Genomic DNA, 21,921 nt, shown 5'->3' with positions numbered 1-21,921 from the left:
AGGCCAGACCAGCGTTTCTCAGAGCGAGGTGGAGGGCCTCCTGCATTGCAATCCCAAAGGGGGTTGTGAGAAACACAAATTTTCCACCTTCCTTCAGATTCACTGGATCGGTGCTCTGGCCAGGAATCCAGAAATGGACACCCTTCAACCCCATTCACTTGCACCTCCTGGTTGGCCGAGGACTTGGCGCACCCAGGCTTACTCTAATCAGACTGGATTGGTGTTTTGTTGAGTTAGATGTACAATCACAGAGCCTGGTCTAAAGAGATGGATATTTGGTGATTTCTAATTTTTGAAATACATTTGAAAATAATTACAGGGGGTGGTACAAGCAAAGACACAGGCCTATCGCCAGCAGCAATAGCTTTCCTTTCTACTCGTAATGTCTACACAGGCAGGTGCATCCCGTTCCTCATGCTGGAAGGGGACCTCACTGCCGAGAAACGGGAATGTGTCCGCTTCTAAAGGGCATGACCCAGGTACCGCCCACCGTGATTACCTTTTGGGATCTTGGACCCAGTGCTGTCAAAGGCAGTTTTCAGAAAACAACCCAGAAGTTGGGATTTTTATGTGAAACGTCTCAGTTTTATGACTTTGGTGACTCACCCAAGTGAACCTGGCAAGCCAGTCTCTGCTTCGGCTCTAGGGCATTTCTGCACAGCTTGTCGGGAACCAGTCCCGTGTCCTGGAAGCAGACGCAGCCTCTCTCTCTGGCTGGTAACACTCAAGTGTCATTAGAGACGCTTTGGAGTTTGGGTGGCCTGCATTAAACACCCTCTGCTTTGGGTTCCCCGGGTTTATTTCTCCTGGGGTCCCGTTTGGCTTCTGTGAACTATGGCCTTTCTTCCCCCCACCCCTTTCTACCAGGGCAGCTGATCAGGCGGGCTGCCTGGCACACGGTATTTGTTGAAGGGGTGCAAAGTTAGGAACCCAGGCACTTCTTCCCCCAGCAACTCTTTCAGGTTGTATTTCTCTCCTCCTGGAATGAAATTAAAGCTATTCTTCAGCAACCTGTTGAACCAGAGGGAGAGCAAGTCTTCTGTGAGACCACGCATCTCCCTTTGGTCCTCTTCTTTGTATCTGGAGGTTGTATTTTTTTATTTCCAGGGGTTTTATTTACCAGCTGCCACAGCTCTCTTCTTTCTGATTCTGTCCCATGTTTATGGCTGGGCACATCTCCTTGTTCCACGCTGAATGGTGAAGTATGTTTTATGCATGCTTACTCTTGGCACCTTCCACAGAATTCTGTGAGTGTGGCCAGAGCTGTTGAGGGCTCAGGGTCTTCAGCTTGGTGGAGTGCAGAGGGGGCTGGAGGGAGGGTGTGCATCGAACGAATGCTGGATTGAACTGTTGTTATCCTAGTGTAGGGTGGATGACCTCCCCAAGGGCACCACACTTAATTATCATCTCCATTCATTCTGCCTTCTGTACACATGCAGGGGGTGAAGAGCTATTGGAGAATGATTGTCAAACTTCTGTGTTGCAGGGGAAGTCATTCTTTAGATGACATTATCGATGGCAGGTCAGTATGTCAAAGGAAGGAAGAAGGCGTGGCCTTCCTTGGAGATGCTGGCAGGCTTGGCCCTCCTCTGCCCTCCTCCCAACTGGGGTGGCCCCTTACAAGTCCTCAGACTCTGAGGTTCCACAAAGGAAATCAGTGTCCAAGTCCAGAGTGTTTCTGTTGATCAGTCCTTCACCTTCACAAATATCAGTAACCAGAGTGGACGTTGTACTCTGCCCAGACCCACGCAAGCCCCTCCCACCACATCTGCGTTTCTCTCCTGGTTTTGGTGAATTTCTGCTTCCAATAGCAACTAACTTCTCTTCTTTAGAGGACTGCCCTCCAGATCCTGGGGCTTGTTTGTGGAGGGCTGGGAGTGCCAGGAAGTTGTCACCCCAAGGGGCAGCTAATGCCCAGTGAGTGCCTGGAGAAGGACTATGAGAGCCCAGCCGGAGGGTCTTATAACACACCCTGCAGAGTTTTGCAGTAGGACCAGGCTGAAGCCAGCCTGGAGGGACTTCACCTGAATTAAGAACCTTGCTTGACCTTCTCCCCTTCTCTGTCCTGTTTCCCTCCCTCTCATACCAATCTGTCCTGAGAGCATGTCCTTAATAAATCACCTGTATCTGAATCCTGATCTCAGGTTGTCCTCCATCCTGACCATCTCTCCCGTAGGCCTCTGTGCTTTCCCAGGGAAATTGCCTCCTTTCTTTGGCCAGTCTTCAGTCAGCATCTTCACGAGTACAACGGGGCCCATCAACCAATGGCCTTTGGGATCCGGGCAACTGTCTGCTTGGGCCTGCAGCCATTTCTCTCTCGTATGTGTCGGTTTATTTCAGGAAAGTACAACTCACCAGCCAATGTTGGACTTGTCTGGGACTTTGTTGCCTTGGAAACATGAAGCCAGGAGACCGAGGAGCCAAGCAGGCCCAAGTTACAGAGAGGTGGTGCCTGGGGACCCGTTTTTCCAGGTGGGAGGAGCAGCTTCTTTGGGGCTTCTGCCAGAACAGAGCTCTGGCAGCCCCTTCTCCTTTCATGTGGCCACTGCCCACCCCAACCTTCCCCCCCCCACCCCAAATCTGATGCTGATGAGAAATTTGGGGATGTGACTTTCAAGCCTTTGATTAATATTTCCTTGATGAATCCAAATTAAGGCCTGCGTATCTTCCCATCTCCACTGCTCCAAAGAGCATCATAGAAAATGGTTTCCCCTTCCCGTTCTGCTTCTGCCTTTTACATGTTTAATGTCTCATGGGCACTTCCGTCTGGGCCAGGAGGTGAGGGAGGTGAGGTGAGGGAAGTAAAGGAGATGTTTCCTTTGGGCACCGAAGGCCTTTCTTGACCCCCATAAGACTGGCCTGGGACTCCCACTGCATCACTTCACACATCATTCTGTAATTGCCTTCTACTTGTCTAGCTAATGAGGTTGGATGGAAACCTCTAGGTCGGAAGGGTTTGAAGTGTCTGAATAATAACATTTAAAAGCAAATCATGGTGCCTTAATCAAGTGGTAAATTTGTACTTGCTGGCTTTGCCCACTTGGCAACAAAAGAACAGCCCCAGGGTGAACATCAGAATGTAATTTGCAGAAGGAAGAAAATAGGTCACTTTTCATATTCATAGACTGTATTTTTTAAATAAAATAATAAAAAAAAAAAGTCAGGGCACAAGGTCTCACCGGTACTTATGGGAAGGATGGGAGGGAATGGTTGTAAATCCAATGGGTGGCCTTGACCTTGAGCAAGTTATACCTGAGCTAACAGCCCATGGCTCTCCTGCCCCAACCCTGGTCCCATCTCCACATCCGTCAGGGAGATGGAGAGGGGATCGCTTCCCGTTCCTGCCATCATCCTAGCTCTCCTGGGTGATCGTGCTGACAGTTCTGGGACCTCATGACTCTCCCCTCCATGCGTACATGCCTGGGGCACCTGCTGGAGTTTGTCAGTCTGGTCTAGCGGGCCATGCCAGTATCTCCCTCTCTGAGTGTGGCCTCTCGTCCACCCAGGTTTCCTAACCCCCAATTCCCACCACGTTCATTCTCTGCCTCCACACGCTTTCTTTTCACATGCCCCCTACAGTCTGCCCTAATCTCGGAGGGCATCACATCATCCTCTCTTTGGCCAGCCCCGTCATCTCCCCTGCCCCAGCCTGTCGCACTGCTCTGCCAACCTCGTCTACCCTCTCCAGGCCTGTCTAGCTGGCTAAAGAGAGCCAGGACCAGACTGTGGTTAAAGTGGGCAAGACAGATTTTATTCAGGAACTGTTCGGTAGGGAAAAAAGGGTGTTAGTATAGAACTATACTCAATTCTGAATATAGTACAAACAAGTGGGGATTTATAGGGAGGGCCAGTGGATGGAAAGTTACTAGAGGAGAGATCAAAGGGATGGGGAATTCTTGTTAAACTGACCTAACAGGATTCTTACTGAAGGCAGGCGGGGGTGACCAGGCAACATGGAGATGATGGGGAATGAGGAATTCGATCAGAGATCGAGGGTGATCAGATATCAAGGGTGGAGGGATTCTCTCTAGCAGATTCCTTGGCACGTTTCTTGCTAAAACTGGGCTATACAGACTCAGCAGGGATGGAGGCCAAGGACAAGGGTAAGAGGAACCTGACTAGTTTGGTCAAGAAGAGAATCTTTGTCAAGCCTCTGAGTGCTTCCAGGGGGCAAACACAGCGCTCCCACCTGTGCCCTCAACACCAGTTGGCACCCCGGTTCCATCTGCCCTTCCCTGCAGCTATTCCAAACCCATTCTCAAGCCTTGGGTAACCTCTCACAGCATAGAAGGAAAGAGGGCCTGAGCACGAATTCCTCCACTGCCTCCCCATTTGCTGCAAATCCCACCGCACCTGTCTCCCCCTCCTCCCTCACTTACTGCCTTTGTCCTATCTTCTGTCTAGCAGTGGTTGGCAAACTCATTAGTCAACAGAGCCAAATATCAATAGGACAATGATTGAAATTTCTTTTGAGAGCCAAATTTTTTAAACTTAAACTATATAGGTAGGTACGTTGTTATTAACTTAATTAGGGTACTCCTAAGGCTTAGGAAGAGCCACACTCAAGGGGCCAAAGAGCTGCATGTGGCTCGAGAGCTGCAGTTTGCCGACCACGGATCTAGGGAAATCAGGTCTAAGTCTAGACATCACTTCTTCCCGGAAGTCTCTCTTGGATCCTTCTGCCCCTGCTGGTTAAGACTAGGTTAGGGGCCCCGGTGGGTTTGTATACAGCCCCAATTTTAACCCCATCACACCACACTGTGAGGCTGTGAGCAACTTGAGGGCAGAAACAGTATTTCACTTGTTCTCTTTTGTGCCCAACACACAGTAGGTGCTTGATGCAAGTCCATTCACCTGCATTCTGGACCCTTCTCTTCCCGCCTCCTTGTGCCATCAATTGTTCCTTCTCTGTGTGTGTCTTCAATCTGCCTTCCCATGGTGTTCTGCATTCGACTGTTATTATTGTCATTATTAATAATATCATGAATATAGTGACTATTTATTGGATACTCGCTATGTTCCAGGCACTGTGCTAATTACCTTAAATGCATGCTCTGGTTTAATCCTGATTATAGTCCTAAGAGAGTAGTAGTATCATTCCCACTGTTTTTTATATTTAGTGTAAATTCTTTATTTAAAGCAAAGCCCTCCTGAGAAGCCGCCTTCCTCTCTAGCTAACACCATTATGATTACGCTCTTTCCTTGTGCCCGCACCACATTTCTCAAGTGCCTTCTCCACCAGCTGTCTCCAGATTCTGACCTCTCTTACTCCGATCTTGCTGGAATTGAACCCTGTCTGACCGGAAAAGCTCCCGCTGACATCACCGGTGACCTCCATGGGGCTAACACAGTGGCTGCTTTCAGGCCTTATCGTCCCAGTTTCTCAGAAGCAGATGACACTGGTGGCCCCTCCCACCCTGTGACTCTCTTTCCAGCTCACATTCCCTCTGGCTCTGCTGCCTGTGTGTTCCCTGGGGCTCAGCTCCCCTTTCCTTTCTTCCTTCGTGCCCTCCAGCCAACATTCTCCGCTCTCCTGGCAGCCTGGGCCTCCCCCTCAGCCCCAGAACCACAGACCAAGGCCTCTGTTTCCACCAAGATCGCCCTTCCTGAGGCGCCAAATCCAAGGCGCCAATGCTATTTTACCATCTGCTGTCTCCAGCCAATCCTGTCCCAACACCTGCTTCTTATCTGCCATTGCTTAACTCCGCCAGTGACTCTATCACCTGCCCCGTGGCCCAAGTAGAAACGTCATTGAAATTTCTGGCTCCTTCCTTCCTCTTCCACCTGACATCTAACCAGTCGCCAAATCGCATTTATTGTTTGTGGCGGGCTTCTCTCTTGTCTGCTTTTCTTCCTTCCAACCTCATTGAGATGCCCTAGTAATCCTGAGCCAAGTGCCCTCGAGACTCAGCCAAGCTCTCCCTCGCCTCTGACTTTTTAAACTGTCTTAACTCTATGTATTTAAAGTGTACAGCTTGATGATTTGATGTATACATTGTGAAATAATCACCACTAATCAAGCTAATTAACATATTTATTATCACACATAGGTACCATTTGTGTGTGTGTGTGTGTGTGTGTGTGTGTGTATGTGTGATGAGAACACATAGAATCAATTCTCTTAGCAACTTTTAAGTATAAAGTATAATATTGTTACCTGTAGTCACCATGCTATACTTTGGATCTCTAAAACTCATTCATCTTGCATAACTGAAATTTTATAGCTCATAGCCAACATCTCCCTATTTCCACCACTCCAGCCCCTGGTAATCACTAGTCTACTCTCTGGTTCTATGAGTCTATTTTACATCCCGCGATAAGTGACATCAAGCAGTATTTGTCTTTCTGTGTGTGGCTTGTTTCACTTAGCACAATGTCTCCCAGGTCCATCTATATTTTTACAAATGACAGAATTTCTTCCTTTTTAAGGCTGAATAATATTCCATTATCCATTCCTCTATAAATGAATATTTAGGTTGTTTCTGTATTTTGGCGATTGTGAATAATGCTGCAAGGGCCTTGGGCGGTGGCGCAGATATCTCTTCGCGATCTCAATTCCTTTGGATAAATACTCTAAGGTGGAATTGCTGGATCATATGATAGTGCTATTTCTAATTTTTTGAGGAGACTTCATGGTGTTTTCCACAAGGACTGTGACACTTTACATTCTCACCAATAGTGTACCGGGGTTCTCTTGTCTCCATATTTTCACCAACACCCACTTTGTCTTTTAAGACACTTGCTGGCCATCCTAAGAGGTGTGAGGTGATATCTTATTGTGGTTTTGACTTGTCTTTCCCTGATAACTGGTAATCTTGAGCACCTTTTCATATATGTTGTCCATTTGTATCACCTCTTTGAAAAAATGTCTGTTTAGGTCCTTTGCTCATTTTTTATCAGATTATATAAACCTAAAGCCCAGTTGTAGGTAACATCTTGGGCTTTATACCAAAGATACCAGCAAAAGACATTCTTGGTGTCCCCTTGCTCCTGCCTTCTGAGGAGGGGCTCAGGCACTGTGGGAAATCAGGTGGATGATGCCTGGGGGCAAGAAAGGGCTGAAGTGATATACCCAATGGGCACCCCGGGTATCTTAAAACCTGCAGGTCTTTGGATTTAGCTGAAGAGTTGAGGCCGCCAGCCATGACGGTAGGCCTGGATGTTGATATCCAGGGTTTACAGGCAGCCCTTTAACTCAAAAACTCAGGTTGTGGGCTCTATTTCTTCCATTTCCTTCGAAGAACCCCTGATGCTGAACTCTCTCAGGAAGGAGAATCCTGATCACACTACGTGTGAATAACTGCATGCAGCTCTTGCACCTGCAGGGCATGCTGGGATGCCAGTACCTGGGCTGGATTTAAGTTATTTCTGATTCCTCCATGCTCTCCTGCCCCCAAAGGGACAGAATTCCAGAGAGCTGCTGGGGCCTAGCTATAGAGGTAAGCAGTCTGTGTACTTGCTTGCAGGGAATCTACCTAAGGAAGATCTGCAGGGACCCTCAGGACCCCTGTGTCGCTTTGGACAAGATCCTTCCCCTCTCAGGGTGTTTCCTCATTGGCAGCAAAGGCAAAAAGGGGAGTTGGACTGAACAACTCAGAGGAGCTAAAATGCTGGAATCTGTGGTATGTGGGATGCTCATTTTGAGACAATAAGCAGAAAGGTGAATTGTAGAGTGAGTTTCCTTCTTTCTCTTCACTCGAGAATTTAATGCCTAGAGATGGCCTGTTACCCACCTTGTGCGGGTACCACCAGCATGTGAACGTGCCCAGGCTAGCCAGCGGGAGGCTGTAAAGCAGGTGTCCCAGCCTCCCCCATCACCCAGCTGACAGCAAGCCCAACCTGTGAGGCACAGCCACCTGAATGACCCGAACTGTCTGCAGGCTCAGGAGGAAGTCCAAGCGAGACCAGAATAACCACTCAGCCAAGCCTGCCTAAGTGAATGACCCTCACAGTCATGAGCTAGATAAATGGCTGAGGGCTGAAGCCACTAGGTGTGGAGGTAGCTTGTTTGCTTTGCAGCAAAAGGGGGCCGTTGGTATTTCTGCTCCTGATCTTCGTGCTGCAGCTCAGCAGACAAGGGAGAGGCAGGTAAAAGCACAAAACAACAGGAGTGGAGCCAGGGCTCCAGCTCATAGCTCACCCAGTTCGAGGACCGGGGAACACGTGGAGAAGTGGACTGGTGTTACCAGTGAATTCAGAGCAGAGACAAGCCAGCAGGCTGCTGGTGTGCATGCAAACCCCAAACCCACCCCCTTTCGTTTCAGGGCCAACAAGGCCTCTCCTTTAGTCCTATTCTAGGCGAACACAACAAGCACAGTTTGGTTCTTGAGTCAGAAAGGAACTCAGCATTTCATACGACAGCTGCGAGTCTTACCACAAGGGTGCTTCCCTGGTGTAGGCTAGGGACCACGTGGGAACAATGACAGAGAGCAGAAAAGTGTCTTTGAAGAGGACCTCCTCAGCGTTGCCAATGCCTTCTAGCTCTGGAGGGCACCACATGAAACGCAGCCATTTGCTCCGGCCCAGCCAGGGGACCGAATGCTAAATATAAACAGCTGTCTGCTCAGACGGTCTGGTCTGGAAGGATCCATGGCAGGGTGAGTCATGGACCTTTCAGTCTGGAAGGGTTCTTAAAGGCTGGCCTGTGAGAAATCTCTGTCCTGCACTCGGACGCTTCGTTTTATGTGGATAGTTCTTGTTTCTATGACACAAACAGTACCTGGATATGCCCTCTTTGTAAACAGTCACAGGACAGCAGCATTCGGCTTCATGCCACGGCGCCAGGGCCCACTTGCGAAGGCAGCCACCGTCAGCACCCTCCCAGCCCCTCTCTCTATCAATTCACATCGTAGACAAATGGACAGATCTTCACAGAGCTACTTGTATGCCGCTGCTTTATGGGATCGCACCAAACAGAAGGGTTTTAAATGTGATTTTCTCTCCCATGAGTCTGTTTTGCAGATCTTTTTATATTCGTCGAAAAAAGTCAAATTCATGTTTTGAAAGGTTGTGTAATGTTCTATTATAGGGCTAACCTTACTCTATTAACTATTCCATGATTGATGGGGATGGAGATGGCTCTCACTTCTTTGGCTATTATGAAACTCGAAACAAGAATCACTTTTGCACACAACTTCTTGAGCTTCTCTGAGTATTGGTTTAGGGTAGATTCCTAGAAATGGAATCGCCAGAACAGTGGGTATAACTTGCTTTAAAACCATCTCCACTTGGTGCCTGCTCCAGGGGGAAACTCTGCAATGACCTCTTTTTGTGTTTTCCAATTGATATTGTTCTATTCAGGTTTGCCTCTTCTTTAATCAATTTTTTTCTTCCCCCCAAAATCACCTATTCCATTCAAAATTTCATTAGTTCCTGTTCATTCTGTTTTACACAGTAGTCTCTTTTTATTTATAAAAACCTTCTCTTCACTTGGATTCATGTTCCCCTCTGTATGGTCATTAATATTGTTTGTGTCTTCTACGTTTTTTCTATAGATTTGCCGGAGGTTTATCTGTCTGTTGGTCTTTTCAAAGAACAAGTATAAGATTTATTGATTATTTCTTTTATTATCTAGCTTTATAATTTCAGCTTTCATCATTATTAAATTCCCCTCCTCTTTGGAACTATTCTGTAGAACTTTTATGTGATTTTCTGAGTAGTGTGATAGTTCAATTATTTTCAAAATTTTTCCTTTTCTAATATATGTATTTAAAGTTGTATCTTTCCAAGGGGGAACTGCTTCTGATGTATGGCATTCTCATTTTTATTTTTTAATAGTAATAATTTTCATTTTGTCTTTTATCCAAAAATGATATTTAAAACAATTTGAATATTCCTAAGCAGCTAGATTCTTTTTGACTATCCAATTTCTGATTTTATGGCATTGTGGTCTGAGAACATAGTCTACTAATGTATGATTCGTGCTTCAGGGATAAAAGGTTTTTTGAGATGTGTGTGTGTAAGTGGCTTAATATGGTACACTTTTGGGAAATTTCATGTGGGTTTGAAAAGAATGCTCTCTCTCACTTTCTCATCAGATTGTTATGGTGTTCAAATTTTCTAGGTCCTTCAGGTTTTGCTTATTGAATTTAGAACAAGGGAAGAATTTAGTCGTTCACCATTAAGTGTGGTGTTAACTGTAGGTCTTTCATAGATGCTCCTCATCGACCTGAGGAAGCTCCCCCTCTTCGTAGTTGGCTGAGTTTCCTCATTCACGGCGCTGGATTCTGTCGAATGTATTTTTGCACTTGTCTTTCTAGGAACTTTTCCCTTCCATCTAAGCTGGCTGATTTGCTGGCATAAACATGTTCATAGTAGTCCCTTCTGTTTCCTTTCAATGTGCATAGCGTCCCAGGCATGGAAGATTTTGCCCTCTGTTCCAAATAATGTGAATCCCTTTCAGTAGGGGAGCTGCCAGTCTCACAGCCCCCCCCCCCCCGCCCTCATAGGCCCTCTATGTAGCGGAGCAGAATCTAGGCCCTTGGGCAGTGATGGAGAACCTATGACACGCGTGTCAGAGGTGACACGTGAACTCATTTTTTTGGTTGATTGTTCTTTGTTAAATGGCATTTAAATATATAAAATAAATATCAAAAATATAAGTCTTTGTTTTACTATGGTTGCAAATATCAAAAAATTTCTATATGTGACACGGCACCAGAGTTAAGTTAGGGTTTTTCAAAATGCTGACACGCCGAGCTCAAAAGGTTCGCCATCACTGCCCCAGGGAAATGGGAGTGGCCTCAGACTAAAATGTCAGACTCCTGCCTGCTGTTCGCATGGATACTTCCCATTTGTTGTATCCTCTGGTCAGTCTCAAGAATCTTTAAATAGTAGTTAATTAAAATTTTGTCTCATTTTATTGTTTCTTTTTTGATGAAAGGATTTTTAAGCTGCTCCCTCAGCTATTTCAGAAGTCCTCCTGCCCCAGCTCCAGCATTTGCATTTATTGCAAATGCTTATACGAATCCAGACTTATTCCTGCCAGTTTATTTAGCTTTGTTTTTACCACATTTTGTGTCCTCCTTCCCCCTGATTCTCCTTTTTAGTGAATTGCATTTTCTTTGAACCTTTTCCTTCTTAATGATTTGAAAATTTATGTACTCTTTTTTTTCCTTCTGGTAGTTTCCTTTAGATTTTAAATAAATACATTCAAATATATCTCCAATCCATATTTAAAGTTAATATATGTCTATATCCTCTCTCCAAATAAGAACATAACCTTGGAACACTTTTATTTCCCTAAACTCTGTCCTCTTCCTCACACTCCTCTTCAACAGTCTCCCATGTTGAAATCATTTGGGCATTTTATCTTTAGTTTGTATTCTTTTAATTAAGCAATCAGTGCCTTTTTAGCTAGCTATGACTTTTATTGGCTGTTTTGCCACCATTCTTTCATCTCTGACCTCAGCCACCCACTCACATGAATTCTCCAGTTTAAATATCTAAGTATCTGACCATCGTCGCCTTTCCTTCTGACTCATTACTCTGGTTTTCTCATGGCAGAAAAGGTCTGACTTTATCGAAACTTCCAAACCTCTGCTTTTGTCTCTCATCACCGTCCTTCACTGCCTGTTTCCCTCTTTAACCACTTTATACAGACAACACGGTATGTCGCTTCCTTATAAACACCCTTTGCCCCTCTCTCCCTCCATAGTGACTCCTAGAAAAACAATCCGGTGAAACCCAGTTTTCTGCTGAACTCTCTCTGTTTGAACCCAACACACGGAGTATTCCGGAAGAAAATTACATTGAATCACTTCAAATGTATGACTTTAGATCTGATATGGGCACTTGACCCTTCCAGACAGTCCTATACTTTTCCTCAATAACTACCTTTCTCCCCGCACCAGCAGCTGTTTTACTTCTCTTCTTTCCTCAAGCCTCCCATAGCCCTCACCTCTTCATCTCAGCAAAGACTCTACCCCAACTTCATGGAGAAAAACAATTTCATTAGATGTGCTGAGCCGGCACAGCCAAGTTCAGTGAGCCTGAGGGAGGGCGGTGAAGGATTTAGAAAAGACAGATAAGAGAGGAAAGCTGGGTCTGGGTGAGAGGCCGCCCTCTCTGATGGAGAGACAGCCCCAAGGCCTGCAGGCCGAGTCTTTATTTATAGCCAGATTCCACAAGGCAAAGTAAGGGCGTGGTCGCGATGTTTACAACGTTCTCACAGGTTTCGAATCTACTCAATGACATGCACCTGACCAAGCTTTGTTTACTTGCTGCACCTCCCGCAGCCCACATCACTCAGCCACGTGGGCCCACAGGTTCGGACCCTAAGGTCAAGCTTACAACTATCGCCTTTGGCTATAACTGTGCTGGGACTTGCACGTGGCTTTGCCACGAGAGGATCGTGCCCTCTCATCAGTCCCAGGCTTGACCCTGTCCAAACGCTGTAGCCGCTCTCCACATTTTGGTCCACCATTCCCCCTGCCTTTGTTCACCATTGTTATAATGGAAGACTTGTGTACTGTCTGAGCCCCGAATTTTACCCCATATCCGACCCCTCTCAACTCAAGGATTTACCTACCGTAATCACCCCCTTTCTCTCCTGCATTAACACTTTCTCCCTTTCAACTAGGCCATCTCACACATACGTAAATATATGCCCTAACATATCCCACCTCAATCAAAACCCTCTTGACCTAGCCTCCCCTTCCAGCTTTCCCATTTGTTTCCAGTCATAACATAACTCACAGAAATATTTTGATATAAACAAGTCTTTCAAATTTCTCACCTCCCACTTTTATTTCAGCCACTCCAAGCCACATTTCATTTCATCAATCCACACTGACAGGGCTTTTACTAAGGTTGCCTGTGACCTACATGTGGCCAAAGCCGAAGGTCAATTTTCTGTCCTTATCTGACCTTTCCGAGGAATTCGATCTAATCCACTATTCCCTTCTTCTTTGAAACACTACTTCATCTGACTCTGAAATAACACACTCTTGTTTTCCTTCTACTCCCCTGTCCACTGTTCCTCAGTCCCCTTAGTTGGCTGTCACTTCCTTCTGTTCCAGATCTCTAAATATGGAAATGCCCAGAGCTCTCTCTTTGGCCCTTTTCTATCCAGATTCTATTGGTGGTCCCCTCCAGTCTCATGTATAGAAATAAAATGTATGTGTTCTTGACTGTCCGATTTTAATCAGCAGACCAGATCTTTGCTCTGAGTTTTAGACTCCTATATTCAACATCTACTCAACATCTCCACTTGCTCGTCTATCAGACATCTCAAACTTCACATATCCAGAAATAACTACTGCTTACCTCCCCCTCCCTCACTCTAGCCCCAACTATCCCCTCTAAGTCATTCCCACAGTACTACATACCTCCATGCCGTTTATGATACCAAAAACTTGGTTAATTTCAGTTCTTTGCTTTCTCTCACACCCCACATGCAATTCATTGGCAGGTCTTGCTGACTTTACCTCAAATTCATATCTCAAATCTGTCTGCTTCTTTTATAACTACACTGTCTTTATTTTAGTTCAATTTGCCTTCATCTCTCCCTTGACAACTTTTATAACTTCCTTAGTGATCTTACTATCTTCATTCTTCCCTTCATAACAGTCAGAATAAAACACATACTGTGAAATATTTCAGACTCAAAGGAAAGTACAAAGAATAGCCTACCAAATTTTCACGTGTCCATAATCCAACATAAGAAATAAATATTATTGACATAGTTGAAGTCTCCATGAGAACATCCCCGATTGTCTTGATTGTCTCTCTCTCTCTTCTAGAGGATACTATAGTCTCTTTAACTTGGATGTATATATATATATATATATATATATATATATATATATATATATATATATATATATATATATAATGTAGTTTTGTTTTACACCCGGTGGCTCCTCCTTTTTCTTGGATTGGATTTTTCCCCCCCATGGGGTGCCCTGTTACATTCCTGAATAGCTATGATTCCCTTTCCTCTGACCTCAAAATATCTAGATCCAAATTTGGCAAATTTGCACAGGGCCTGTCAATTGCATAGAGCTTGTTGATTCTCACTGTGCAGACTGACCTACCCTCTGGCTACTTCTGATTTTTCCCTTTGTCCCCACTTCTCATTAACATTTTTTGAAATTATGTGTATATTTATGTAAGTTCCCGCAAAATTTTTCTTACAATTGGACAAGGCCAAGGTCAAATAAATAAGTAAATTTGACGTCTCCCAGAAGAAAGAGAAGAATTTGATAGGAACCCCTTGCGTGCTTGTGGCAGCGAGCTCTCTTTTTTTGCATTTAGGATTTTGTGCTATAACAACCGACCAGGTCACCTTGTACTGTCGCAGAGGCTAATCAGATGTTTTAATGATATTTTAGGATTAACTGCATCCTTCAAAACTGTACTGTAAAGGACCATGAACCATAAACCAGCTGCTCAAACACCTTATCACCCAATGTTATCATGACAACATCCCAAGTCTCCACTTGCTTTAGAGTTGAGAGGTGGAATGAGAATATAGGAATTTCCCCTCAGAATTCGTATTTATGATATATTTAGGAGCACTTCCATTAAACCTTCTGTTTCTTTGAAATAACCCTAGCATTGATTTTCAAGGCGAGGTGGACACCATGGTAGGTTGTTTGCCAGAAAAAGGTAGGATGGCAGAACACATGGCAATTGTCCTCAGACGTGGGAGTGGCTGCCATGGAGGAGGAGGACTAGACTTTTCCCGCGTGGCCCCAAGAGGCAGAACCAGGTCAATGGGTTTGGTTCAGTAACAGAAAAAAAACTTTCTTATGAGCAAAGCTGGCCAAAGATGGAATGGCTTGAGTCATTTGTTATTGTTTTAGGTCTTGGACAAATACAAAATTAGGATGGTGAGTGAGGTCAGTTGTGTCCTGAGGTTGGCAAAAATGAAGTCTCCATCAGCTGTGACATGAAAAGACACTAGCCATTACCAAAAGGTTTACAGAGATTCCTGTTATACATCCATTCATTGAAGATGACAAATTCTGAACGTGCCAAAGAAAAATCAAAAGTAGCCAGAGTCCTGAGAAAGGTGGATTGTGGCCAGATGTTGGGTCTTTTGCAGTCAGATGGTTTTGTTCACCATGGTGTCCTTAGCAGGAGGGATGGTCCTGGGGACTTCTTCAGTGCCTGGTAAATATGGGCTGAATTGGGTCACTTCCAAATGTCCTCAAGGATCACCGGTTGTGTTCAGAGGTAACAGAAGTCCTTCAGAGAGGGCACTCCCCATGCTAGAGGGCCGCATAGCAGGAACTCAAAGGATGAAAATCCGGATGATGTTGGAGATGTTCTTGTCCTCAGAAATGTATCCCCATGAAGGTCCCTGAGCAGCGAGAAGCCATGAAACAGGAGGCCAGGCTCTTAGTCCATGTCTGATACTACTCAAGACATAGAGTATTTATCACTAGAGATCGTGCCAGGAGGCTGCTCTGAGACCCACCGCCTGACAGGACCCTGACAATGCACAGGGCCCTCCACCGCCCATTCTCAGACACTGCCAATGCGGCCCCTGGGGTGTTAGGAAGAGGTTGACAGTCAGCTGGACACCGAGTTGTTTCCCAGAAGCTGAATGATCACTTGGCTGGCCCCACCGTCTCTTCTTGGGGCTGGGTGGAGCTGGCCTTGGGGTCTCCTGTGAACCAGAATCTGTTGCAGCAGGAGCTGGGGAGCCCAGCTTTTAATTTGGATCAATGCGAGGATTGGAGTGATTGATGTCTAGGAAGCGGAGCTTGAAGAGTAGGGCAGACACCCAGGTGTGCTGGTCTTTTCATCTTCACATCAAATGCTACCTGGTGAGGGACAGGGTGCCGGCTGTGGGCAGGGGGAGTGAAGGGTAGGCAGCTGCTGCTCCAAAGCAGAGATGGGGCCATGTGGCTGAAGACAGATGCTGGCTTCCTGTCGGACAGCTGGCTGTGAATAGCAGGCTCTGGGGAGGGCGGAGAGGTAAGTGCCTCTTAGCAGATGAAAGAGCGGGGGCTGATAGTGTACATGGTGGACGTGTAATACCTTATCATTTATTCATTTATTTTAGTGTTAATTTAACAAGGATCTATAGCCTTGCTCCTTCAAGTGCAGGCCATGGGCCAGCAACACCAGCACATATGGGGAACTTGTCATAAATGCCAAATCTCAGGCCCCACCACTACCCTGCTGAACCAGAACCTGTATTGTGATGAAACTGCCAGGAGATTGTCAGCCATAGACAAGTCAGGAGGCCTGAGCTATGGGCTCCCTGGAATGGCCCACTTCTGGGTAGGGCTCTGCAGGGATGCTACACCTGGCAAGCATCACCTCACTGTGAGAGGCTCAGGGGCCGCCCAGGTGCTCCTCCTGCAGGTGTTACTTCTGAGAAGACATGTCACATCTGGTTTATTCCTTTCCAAAGTTCACGTCTCATCTGCCCACTTCAACAGGACAGGAATGCAAACAACAACCACACACAGCCGTGACAACACAGCAAGGGAGGTATGAGTTCCTTCTTGATGGAGTTTGAAATGAAGCTGCTGGAGGTCTCCAGCCCCTTCTCCTGTGTCCCCTCCCCACCCCATGAAATGCCCACTGTCCCAGAGAAAACCTGCTCTTTCTAAAGGAATGACTCTGTCCTGAATCACTTGCACCTCTGTGTGAATTAAATCTGACCACGTACATTTCTACACTCTTTTTTAAATATATATATATTTTATTGATTTTTTACAGAGAGGAAGGGAGAGGGATAGAGAGAAACATCGATGAGAGAGAGAGAGAGAGAGAGAGAGAGAGAGAGAGAGAGAGAGAGACATCAATCAGCTGCCTCCTGTGCATTCCCTACTGGGGATGTGCCCGAAACCAAGGCACATGCCCTTGACTGAAATCGAACCTGGGACCCTTGAGTCCACAGGCCAACGCTCTATCCACTGAGCCAAACCGGTTAGGGCCATTTCTACACTCTTGATGACGGTTAAGAGCTACACCAGAGCCACAAACAGCTGGGAGAGGCATCTACACCTTCAGGTAAGTGATGCCCTCCTAGAACGCAGGGCCTGGAAACGGTCCTCCAATATAGAAATCGGAAAAGCACTTCACCCAGTAAAAAAGCGCTTCTTTCCGCAGGCGCCTGTTTTCTAGGTAAAGAAATTGAATTTCCGAGAGGTTGTCACAGATGCAAACGTAGCAAAACCGAACCTGGCTCTTTAACTACAAGATGTGTGTTCTTTGTGCGCGGTTGGGCTGCTTCGACAGGGCAGGTGTTCTTGATTACCCAGGAAGTCCCAAATCTCCTCATCTTTCCCATTTTCCATTCATTCATGCACAGAGATTTATTGAGCAACTTGGTGCTTGGAGCTGGGGAAGGAGGGCAGTGAGAAGGACAGCATGTCTGTTTGCCTGTCTCTGTATCTACCCATCTATCCATCTATCTGTCCATCCATTCATCTGTCCAATTGCTTCCTTTAACCTCAAGAAACTTACAGACCAATAAAGGAGAAAGGACGTACTGAGAAACTATATCATGTCCATGCCCCTCTAGTCCATGCCCCTCTAGTCCATGCCCCTCTAGGAGGAACAAAACTGGCTTCCACACCCAGTATCTTGGCCTCATGAAGTCCAACTTCCCCCCAGTGATGATTGCGCTCTCTAGAGCAGTGGTTCTCAACCTTCCTAACGCCGCGACCCTTTAATACAGTTCCTCACGTTGTGGTGACCCCCAATTTCATTGTTACAAATTGAACATAATTAAAGCATAGTGATGAATCACAAAAACAATATGTAATTATATATGTGTTTTCCGATGGTCTTAGGCGACCCCTGTGAAAGGGTCATTCAACCCCTTTGGGGTCGCGACCCACAGGTTGAGAACCGCTGCTCTAGAGCGTCCCCTCTTGGCGCTGTTTACTGCCGGCTTTGGAGTTACAGGCCGCTAACAACATTCCTCCCTCAGTGAACATGGAGAACTGAGCCATGACCACCGTCCCCTCCTGCATGTGTGCGCTCAGGTCACACATGGCAGTGGAGAGCCACAGAGCAGGGGCGGCACGCGGAGTCTGGCTGCCCCCATCCCGGCCTCCCGGCCTCCCCTCCCCTGTCCGCTCAGGGAGGCCCCCTTGCTTTCCTCCCTCTTTTAGGGTGAGACGTTCACCATCTCCCAACCCCAAAGTTGTGCGACCAATCATAGTGCTCAGGAGAAAAGAGGATTTTCTCTTTGCCCTGAGGACTTAGACTGCAGTTGATATTTTATCTCTAAGTAAACTCTTCTGTTGACATGCAGCATGCATGCCGAGGGCGTGTGCCTGGGAAGCATCCTGCCGATCAATGCTCCCAAGGGGACACACCCACCTGGGTGACCAGTATCCAGACCAAGGCATGAAACAGAAGGAGCACCCCAGGGCCCCTCCCCACAACCCAGAGGCGTGGACAGCTGGTCATTTCCATGGCAAATATTTCTCCCTCTTACAAACTCGAGAGAAACATGGGCAGTGCCGGGGAGGAGGAAGAGTATCCTATTCCAAATGGAGGACGCTTTGATCTGGCAGCAGGGAGGGAGCCCAGGAAGGCTTGAGAACTGAGAAGGGGATGGGGAGGGGGCGCCAGGGTGGCTGGGAACTTGAGCAGAAGACAGGGCAGCAACCAGCAAGGAACCCCTCTGCGCTGTGCCTGGCGGTGAGGGAGCGAGGGGAGGGAGCCTAAGGCTGGGACCCCTGAGGGGTAGGGACGGGCAGATAGATGTTACCCAGTGGCCGCTGCAGGGTGTAGATACTGCTATCAAGACTCAGTGTTGCAGCTGACAAAAGAAATCAGATTTGTTTAAGCAAAACTAAAAAGCAACACATTGCCTCTGGCGCTGTGTAATCTAGGGTTCAAATGATGATGAGATTAGTTTTGCGCCCCTTCTGTTCTTTTATCTCTGTCCTTGGCGTCGCCCCCTTTTCATTTGGCTTCCCCAAGCAGACCCCCAGCAAGGATCTGAGCTAATGTGGGAGATGCAGGAAGTACCAACTCCCCACAACAGGCTGGCGGTGTGGGGAGGCGGGGACAGGGCAGGGAAGATGCCAGAAAACAGTGCCGTGTCAGCCGCTCCCACTGTGGGCGCTGGGAAAGCAGGCAGGGCCTGGGCCTGGTGCGGGGAGAGGCTGGTGGAGGGTGCTCCCAGGGAGTATTCATTCCATGGCACCTCCAGCTGCTGGCACGTGGGAGCAGAGGCTTCCAGGTTTGTGAGGAAGCCCATAGGCCGAGGGGCAGTGACTGGCCACACAGGAGCAGGGAGTGTCCAGTGCCCCTGGGTGGTGAGACCCCATGGCCAACGGTGGGGCCCCAGCAGCATCAGCCTCATCTCCATTCTCAGGGGCTCTGCCTTCATTCACATTCACAAGTGGCAACAGCATTTCCTGGGGCTGGAAAGGAGAGACAGCGCCTCACCTGCCCCCCAACACTGGAGCGAAATGCCTGATGCTGGCTTTCATGTCATCCACATCTTGTCACTGACTTAATCCCTGATGCCAGGAGCAGGGCACCCTAGGAAAGAACCCCATGCCACTGGGGAAGGCGGGCGGAGAAGCGAGCTCATGCTGCAACACGAGGAGTCCTGGGAGGGGGCCCATAGACCCCTGGGGTGTGGAAGCCTGAGAAAGAGGTTGGGCTGAAAATGTTTATTTCCGTGGGCGTCTGTCATTTGGGTCTTCGCGGGGCAGACCCTGAAACAAGGACCTGGTGCAGGTGGTTTGGGGGGGATGGTCCCAGGAAGCAGGAATGAGGGAGGGGGGAGTGAGACAGGACAGGAAACGGAGACCGTCCAGGGGGTGTGGATGGGCAGGCCGCCCCTGTGGTACTGAGACTCCTGCTGGCACCTCTGGGATCCACCGTGGATCAAACCCCAGAAATTCTCACCAAGGCCTGAGGAGCCCGAAGTTGCTGCTCACCAGCTCCAGCCCTCGTTGGCTGAGAGGCTTTCTGCGGCAGCTGAGTCCCTGGTCCTTCCGGCCTGACCTGTGTGTGGACTCGGCTGCGGGAGCCTGTGGCCAGAGAATGCCCTGAGGCCGGAGGCAAGGGAGCCAGCAGCAGCGTGGCCATCCGGCTGCAGGATCCTGCAGGGGGGATGAGGCCTGAGGCTGGGACACGTCACCCTCTGCAGCCGGGGCCTTCCTGTCCTCCGGTCGCTGTGGCACAGCCCCTGCTCCAGCTCGGACACCGCCCCCCCCCAACCCCCATCTTTAAATTCTCCATGTTCTGGTCCCAGGTAGCCCAGAGCCCCTGTCTGCTCTACTCCAACTCTCTGTACCTCCCTCACAGCGGCCCTGGCTGTGAATGTTCTAGATCGAAAATGTAGCCTGATAAACTACCCCATTGAGAAGAACCAAGCAATAAGGGCTTGGGGTCCGGGGGGGGGGGCAGGGGTACGGGGGAGGCCAAACGTTAATCCAAAATTGTCCCTGAGAAGGGAAATGGCAGTTGTGTGACCGCTAGCTCTTGGATTAATTAAATCAAGCTGCCTGGAGGGGGGTTAGAAGTCCTGGGGAGCTTCTTTCAAACCAGGCACACCCCCAGCTTGGACTCTGAGGGGACCCTGCAGAGGGTTGAGGGTGGGGACCTGGTGAGGAATCCCCCTGTGGAACGTGGGAAGTTACTGACGGGCAAGCCTGGGAAGGCAGCCGATGAGGAGGCAAGGGAAAGCCGAGAGCTGCTGCTTTAAAATATAACCCCAAGTGCAGGTGAGTGGGAGGCATCTGTGGAGAGAAGACTCGGGTTGGACCAGCCCCTGAGCTGCTCTGCCCCTCAGTTTCATCATCTGTGAAACGGGAATGCAGACTGCACGGATCTGTTGTGGGAGTTAACAGAGTTTCAGGCACATTGCTATTATTGTTTTGCCATCAACCCTCTGAGTGATCTTTGCTGCAGGCCCCTACCCAGCGTGACCAGGGAGTGGCAGTCTCCCCGGCCGCTCTCTCCCACGTGACTGCCACACACGCGGGGCTCCTGGTCAGCGCCTGCCTCATCGCTCCAGTCCCCTCCACTGTTGCCAAAGGGGTCCCTGAAGTGGGGGTCAGGGACGGTGCCCTCAGCTCGTGATCACGGCTCTTGCAGGCTCAGGAGAGCGGGGGCGCCTGGAGGCTGGAGCAGAGGGCCACAGACAAGCAGTGATCCTTAACAGGAAGGGCTTTGCTGAGGCAGGAAATGGAGGGTGACATCCTCCCTGGTAGAGACAGGGGAAGTGAGAGCCTGTCTGGATCACCTCCTCGGAGACATCTTCCTGACCCCGGCTCCTCCTCCCTAGGTGGCTTGGAGGACATCCCCCCACCTTTGAGCCCTGCAAGGCACAGGTCATCCATTACATGCCTTTGTCGGCATGACTCTCTCCCTTTCCTCTATGCCTTGAATTAATAGTGAAATCATTGCCCTCAAATACTCAACAAGATATTTAAAAATTACAATAAACAAAGCAAGCACACACACAATAGCACGGAGGAGACAGCTTCATTTGCATTCCTAAAAAGATGCTGGTGGTTGTGGATTCTCCAAGAAGCCTGGGTAGGTTGACAATGTATCCTAACCCCGCATGCAGACACAAATGCTGCCGGAGTGAAAAGCCACTTGCTGCCGTTTCAGGGAGAGGAAGTGGGTGGAAGTTCCCAGGAATTCCCTGGGTGAATCCCCCAGAGGCAATGGAGGCCTCGCCGGGAGGAGGCTGCCCCCAAATCCAGCAGGTGCAGGTGCAGCCGGCCCCAGGCTGCAAAAGCATCCCCCCCACCCCCACCCCCCGCTGCTCCTCATGCGGGGCCAGGAGGGGCCTTGCCTGGTGCCCCGCTCTCTGTTCCCTGCCCCCTGGACCAGCGTGACATGCTCTGAGCCTTTTTCTCCCCTTAAAGCTCCATGTGGCAACATGAAAAGGAAATCGCTGACCCTCCACCTTCCCCTGCTGTGCTTCACCCAGTGACAGCCAAGGACATGTTTTTAGCTTTTTTCCAGGAC

Source organism: Myotis daubentonii, chromosome 14 (genome assembly GCF_963259705.1).
Source record: "Myotis daubentonii chromosome 14, mMyoDau2.1, whole genome shotgun sequence".
NCBI lineage: Eukaryota > Metazoa > Chordata > Mammalia > Chiroptera > Vespertilionidae > Myotis > Myotis daubentonii.
The sequence above is the reverse complement of the archived record's forward strand: the minus strand, read 5'-3'. Positions refer to the sequence as shown.